This window comes from Bacillus rossius, chromosome 1 (genome assembly GCF_032445375.1).
Source record: "Bacillus rossius redtenbacheri isolate Brsri chromosome 1, Brsri_v3, whole genome shotgun sequence".
NCBI classification, from domain to species: Eukaryota; Metazoa; Arthropoda; class Insecta; order Phasmatodea; family Bacillidae; genus Bacillus; species Bacillus rossius.
The window spans coordinates 292915375-292921439 of NC_086330.1; positions in this window are offsets into that span (position 1 = coordinate 292915375).

Consider the following 6065-nt stretch of genomic DNA (forward strand, 5'->3'; position numbering starts at 1 on the left):
GAGGCAATGGCCTTCGTCACTAGTCGTTTAGTTATAATTTTTAAAATGTAATGTTCGTTCGGATTTTAAGGGCAGGAGAGGCCCCTACGTTAGTTTTAAGTAATCGATCAAGAAAGGCTTTTCGGAAAATGTGAGTATGGACTTATCTTTGTTTTAATTTTAAGTATTAATTATGATTTGAGGTATTCGGAAGGACTAGGGAAGTGTTTAGTGAAGTTCTCTCATTCTCTCTCTTGTAAGGTCGTTCAATCGTTAAGGAAGTAAAGAGATTATTGTTTTAAATTGTAATCCCGCTATTTAAATGTTCTTTAAAATGATGTTGAGTATTTGACTTTAAGAATAAAATAATTTTAATTAAGTATTATGTTATTTTGCAAAATCTCCTTAGTTCAGCTCTCACCAGACATCCTGTACGGGATGACGAACCTATGATCCTAGGTACAGTAAAGTATTTTATGAAGTTAAGACTAGTTGATGCCAAGCGAGTTGTTTCTATGTAAAGAGCTACGATTCTCGCCCCCCCCCCTCTGAAGGTGGATCGTGACAATATAAGTAAATATATTAGAACTCAGAGTCACAAATGTGTCGAAGATTTACAAAACTAAAACCACGTAGTTTCCATTATAACTTAGCCTCAAAAGTTCAAAAGAAATTTAGAGTGAAATCTGAATGGCGTCGCAGTAACATAAGGTCGCTGGCGTATGGCTCTGTTGAAAGAAGTTCAGTGGTTCTTTATCATATTTAAATAACTATATATGTACTTTTATTAACAGACGGTAAAATCTTGGTCTTTCGTTTAGTTTTACCTACTCACTAAACACATTGACTTCTCAAAATGGGAACCAGTGCCATAGTACTCGAAACACCTCCACCTTTATATTATTATATTACTAGCTGACCGACCCGGCTTCGCATGGCTATACTAAAGGGAAAAGACCAAATCTCTCATTGACCGTAATAATAAATGAAATATAATGGCAATTAATTTATTACAATGTTTTTAATGTATCGGAGAGAAAACGAATAGCACAGGTTTACAGGTATTATAGCAATTAACCGAATTAAAAATCTCTGTGACGTAATTATACGTAGAAGTAATATAAACATCTCAGGTTTTTAAATCAAAATAAAGTCGACCATAATATTGCTCCGGGGCTAGGTTAAACCAATTAATTCTTCTCATCACTATCAAAGCTTTTGTGACTTGGTAGGATCGTCAATATCATAGCAAAACAAATACGACCTCCTCTCATTAATTGGAAAATATTCTCAATTATGAATTTGATATAAACCGAAATTAAATTATCTTAAAAAAAATCACCGTGGATTCTCTTCAGGCAGACTGGCTTAAGCAAAGCTAACTACAATAATTAAAAGTGGTTAACCATATCTATTCTCTTAATATAAATTTATAGAATACCATTTCAAAACTACTGTCTTTTACTACACAATGTAGCTTCACATCTCTGAAAACTGTTCTGGGACGATACGCATTCCTAGTAGGTACTCATAATTACTTAAATTTCACAATAAAATGCTTCAGTCGTCGCGCTACGCGGCCTACTTATTTCGCTCCATATTACAACCAAGGTGGCGTACTACGCTATCATTGTAAAGGTGTGAAAACAGGGATTGATTAAAACAAATTATTTAATAAAAAAATACTGTAAAAGTACATCATTGTTACTTTAAATTGCTTAGTACCTGGAACCCAGGCATACTTAAATCACATAGAGTAAACAAATTACAGACGTAAAAAATTTCTGATTAAATAAAAAATAAAAAATAATTTGAAATTACGTCATAAATCATGAAAACTACATATCATAAAATCATACGTTTCATTGCCGAACGAGTTAAACCAAATACAACACAGAGCAATACCGGAAATTCGGCAAGAGTAGCGGAAACTACTTTGCCCAGCGATCCTAGCGGGATGTGGATGAAGTTAGGTGTTTCGCCGTATTCGTTTACATTGAAAAGTCGAAAGTGGAATTCAGAAAATGTGTACTAAAATTACTGTGAATTTACTTCTAACACAAAAGAAAGATTATTAATTACCATTATTCTAGCCTTATTTGGACTTTAAATTATCAAAAGTACCTGAAAAACGCGATTAAAAATCTCGAAAGTGCTATAACAAAGAATTATTTCGAATTATATTGCATCCAGCAATCAAGAGGTAGTGCTAGTAGCGGTGGTTCCACTCACTTTCCTTACGTAAAAAACATAGTGCCCGGTATTGATCTGCATAGCATTTGGTTAAACGTAGGTGTATTTTCTAGCGGTAATCATAATTTTACAAATATTTTTAATATATATAGGATAAATCCAGGAGAGATGGACCCCCGGGTGAGATGGACCGGTGGCATAGTTCACGAACCTGCTAATAGAAATCGCCATGGTTGGTAGGAATGTGTCGTGGCAACTGTATTGCGCGTGCTGTGTTGTTTTAGTTCCTTTGTATGAGTAAATTGAGAAGATATTAAAGAAAATAGAAAACATGTAGGTCAAAAATTTTGTTAATGTGAACGCAGTTGTGTCGTAGAGACAGTATTTTGCAATATTTTTGAACCATCATTCCTTACAACATGTAAACAAGCTAAACGTATCTTTGTAGTGTTCTCTTTAGCTACGCTGGGCACAACAGGGACGTAATGGCGGCCTGGTCCATCTCTCCCTAACGATCGGGATAGATGGACCAAAATAAAGTGGGAGAGATGGACCATCGTGGGAGAGATGGACCATCGTTTTAAATGGGCCTATGTATTATTAATGAGTAGGCTGTAGATTTGTAATGTCGTTTCTACAAAAAAATTAGTCACAAAACATATTGTTAAGTAATTTGTAGGTTAATTTCCAAACTTTTAAGGTAAATTCTTCTCTCCGTTAAGCCTACTTCAAATACAAAAATACAATATAGGATGTATGCGGTAAAGTGAGCACTTTTGAGGCCATAATTACTTTTATCATTCGATCAAATTACTATCTTTCGGCCTCTTTTAAATAAGATATAAATAATCGCAACTACATTCCTTCCTATTGCATTTTTAAAGGGAAGAATAAGAAACAGGAGTTCAGTGATGGCATGCCTCCGGGTTCCATGATTGCAATGAACGTAAAATCTGCTTACATAACCTCTGAATTATTTTTCGAATGGTTGAAACATCACTTTTTGCTGGAAAAGTACTGTTGATTCTTGACGGACACTCCTCCCATTGCAGCAGTGTGGAAATGCTTGAATTCGCTGATGAAAATGATATAATTTTGCTTAGCCTTCATAGTCACACGACAGTGCTGCTGTGCGTGGCTCACTTGTTACTGCGATATGCTCTATGAGTGCGGGTGGATCCTTTGTTCCACCAATGCTCATTTTTCCTCGGAAGAAGATGAGCGATTTGCTGATGAGGGGTGCTCCACCTGGTGCAATAGGAAGAGCTCACCCTTCAGGATGGGTTCAGGCAAACCTTTTCATTGAATGGCTTCAAAACTTCGTTGACAAAACGAAACCCACAAAGGAAAACCCAGTTCTCCTAATCTTGGATGGGCATTACTCACACACAAAAAACCTGGACGTAATCAATTTGGCACGGGACAATCATGTTCTCATCCTATCTTTGCCAGCCCACACTATGCACAAACTTCAACCTCTAGACAGAACATTCATGGGGCCATTGAAATCTTACTACAGTGATTTCATTTGACAAGAGCTATTCCATGGAGAGAAACGTCTGGGACCATTTGACATTACATGTCTGTTCGGAAAGGCCTACTTAGAATGCACGAGGGCATCTATTGCAGTGAATGGATTCCGAGTGACTAGTATCTGGCCATGTAACCGCAATATTTTTTCCAGAATCAGAATTTCTCGCTGCACAACAAGCTGCTGAGATTCTTAATGCACAAAGCCAAACTTCCAGCATCTCTACAGTGTCCAACAATCCACCAACCTTAATCTCTATACCCATGCAGTCTTCACCGATTGCATCGACTGCGGCCATTAGCCCTACTTCTCAAGTTGGCAACAAGTTGGCAACAATTCGTCTCTTATTTCACCTAAAGATATTCAGCGTCTACCTCGACTCAAACATAAATCAAAACGTGGGAGGAAACCATCATCCGCAAATATAATTACTGGGTCCCCGTATAAAACTGCTTTACAGGTGGCAATTCAAGAAAATGAAGCGAAGCTGTCGAAAAAAAGAACAGGTTGAGGAAGATGTGTAGGTGTCTGTCAACCTACAACAACTGAGCAGACTCAGACTCAACCAACTACGTCTGGTCTTGTCTTTCAGCGCCCAAGAACTATAAAACGAACTAAGAAAAGGAGACTGGCATTTAAAGGATCAAGTTCTGATAGTGACTCTTACACATCGTGTGCATTAGATGATGCTAAGACAGAGTCACCCCTTGAAGTCCCAGTGGGAGGAAAGGCTCCAGATACAGAAGATTCTCTATGCATGTTTTGTGAAGGGGCATTTACTGATGACTGCAGGGGAGAATTGTGGGTAAGGTGCGAGATGTGCAACCAATGGGCACACAGTGAATGTGCTGGGGCTGAAAAGGACATTTCCTATATGTGTGATTTTTGTCGCTAAACATTTTATTTAAGTGGACTTTAGATTTTAATTTAGGTATTTAAGTATTTAGGTATGACTATTGTGCCATATAATTGAATTTGAATGGTCTGTGTTGTCTTAATACAATTTAAATATTATGTCGACTATTAGGGTCAGTAGGCATTTTCGCACTTTGCGAAACAACTCATGCCAGATCATTTGTACGTATAAATAAATTTCATTAAATGCAAGAAATGTGTGTATAATAAGTTAATGAAGCTATCCACGCATCAAATAATTGATGGAAGCTGTAAAGTTACACGTAAATTTCATAAAACTAAATGGGGGTCCATATTACCACCTTCTCCTCTATATAAATAAGTCATACAGGAAATTCTATTTAAATGTTTGCTCTGGAAACATTAATCCACGAAATATACTTCTAGGACTCCAAAAATATTAACAGTTATAGCATATTTAAACTGTCGTAGTATCTATCCTATGTTATAAATAATAGCGCAGGAGTGTATAATATTCCTTCAAAAACAGTAATACTTTATACGTAAGGGCCTTCACTAGTTAAGCGTATACGCGTGTCTCCGTAAAAAAATGTTTTGGTAATACGATTTTTTTCCACGAAAGGTGAAAATTGTCATGTTTTACATTTTCCATATAATACATTTACATAGAGAAAAAATTGTGAAAATGGCGAAAAAGTGCATATTCAGAGCCCGGTTACTCAGTTTACTTAATTCGCAGTCAAAATGTACAACATGAAATTAGTTGATTTATCATTTGTCTTTTATCGCATAGTAATACCCCACTGTTACAGATCTTGTTTGCGAATAATTAGTATAGGCGTGGTGCGTTCCGCAGCATTTAATGCATTGCGTAGATGGGACAACTGCGCTCAAATATTCAAGAAGGAAGGCACATTAAAAGACGATATATAGTAATGGTGAGCGACACACAATCTATTTGTCTCGGAAACGAACTACCCATCTTCCTTGAAAGATGCAGGCGATACTTGATGAGCGTCACACTACCTGTTGTCACGAAAACGAACTACCCTTCCTCCTTGAAAGTTGCAGGCGATACTGAACACCCTCCACTCTTGTCGCATAATGTCGAACCTCTCACAATGTTTCGGCAGTAGTTCCAGAATCCACGAATAGAGTTACAAGTGGCTGGAATGTATTTACATACACGATATGGAGCAAGAATATACTAAAATACTTTTAGGCAAAGAGACTTTAGGCAAAACGACTGCTCGGCAAGTTAACTGTCTGTCAAAGAAAGCGAAGTGCTGAAACTTTAGGCAAAACAACTTTAGTCGAAATGACATTAGGCAAAACGACTTTAGGCTAAACAAATTTTAGGCAGTACGATCTTAGGAAAAACGACTTTAGGGGAACTTAAGCATGTGATTGTAATTTTAGGCAAAACGACTTTAGGCAAAACGACTTTAGGCACAACGATTTTAGGCAGAATGATTTTAGGCAAAAT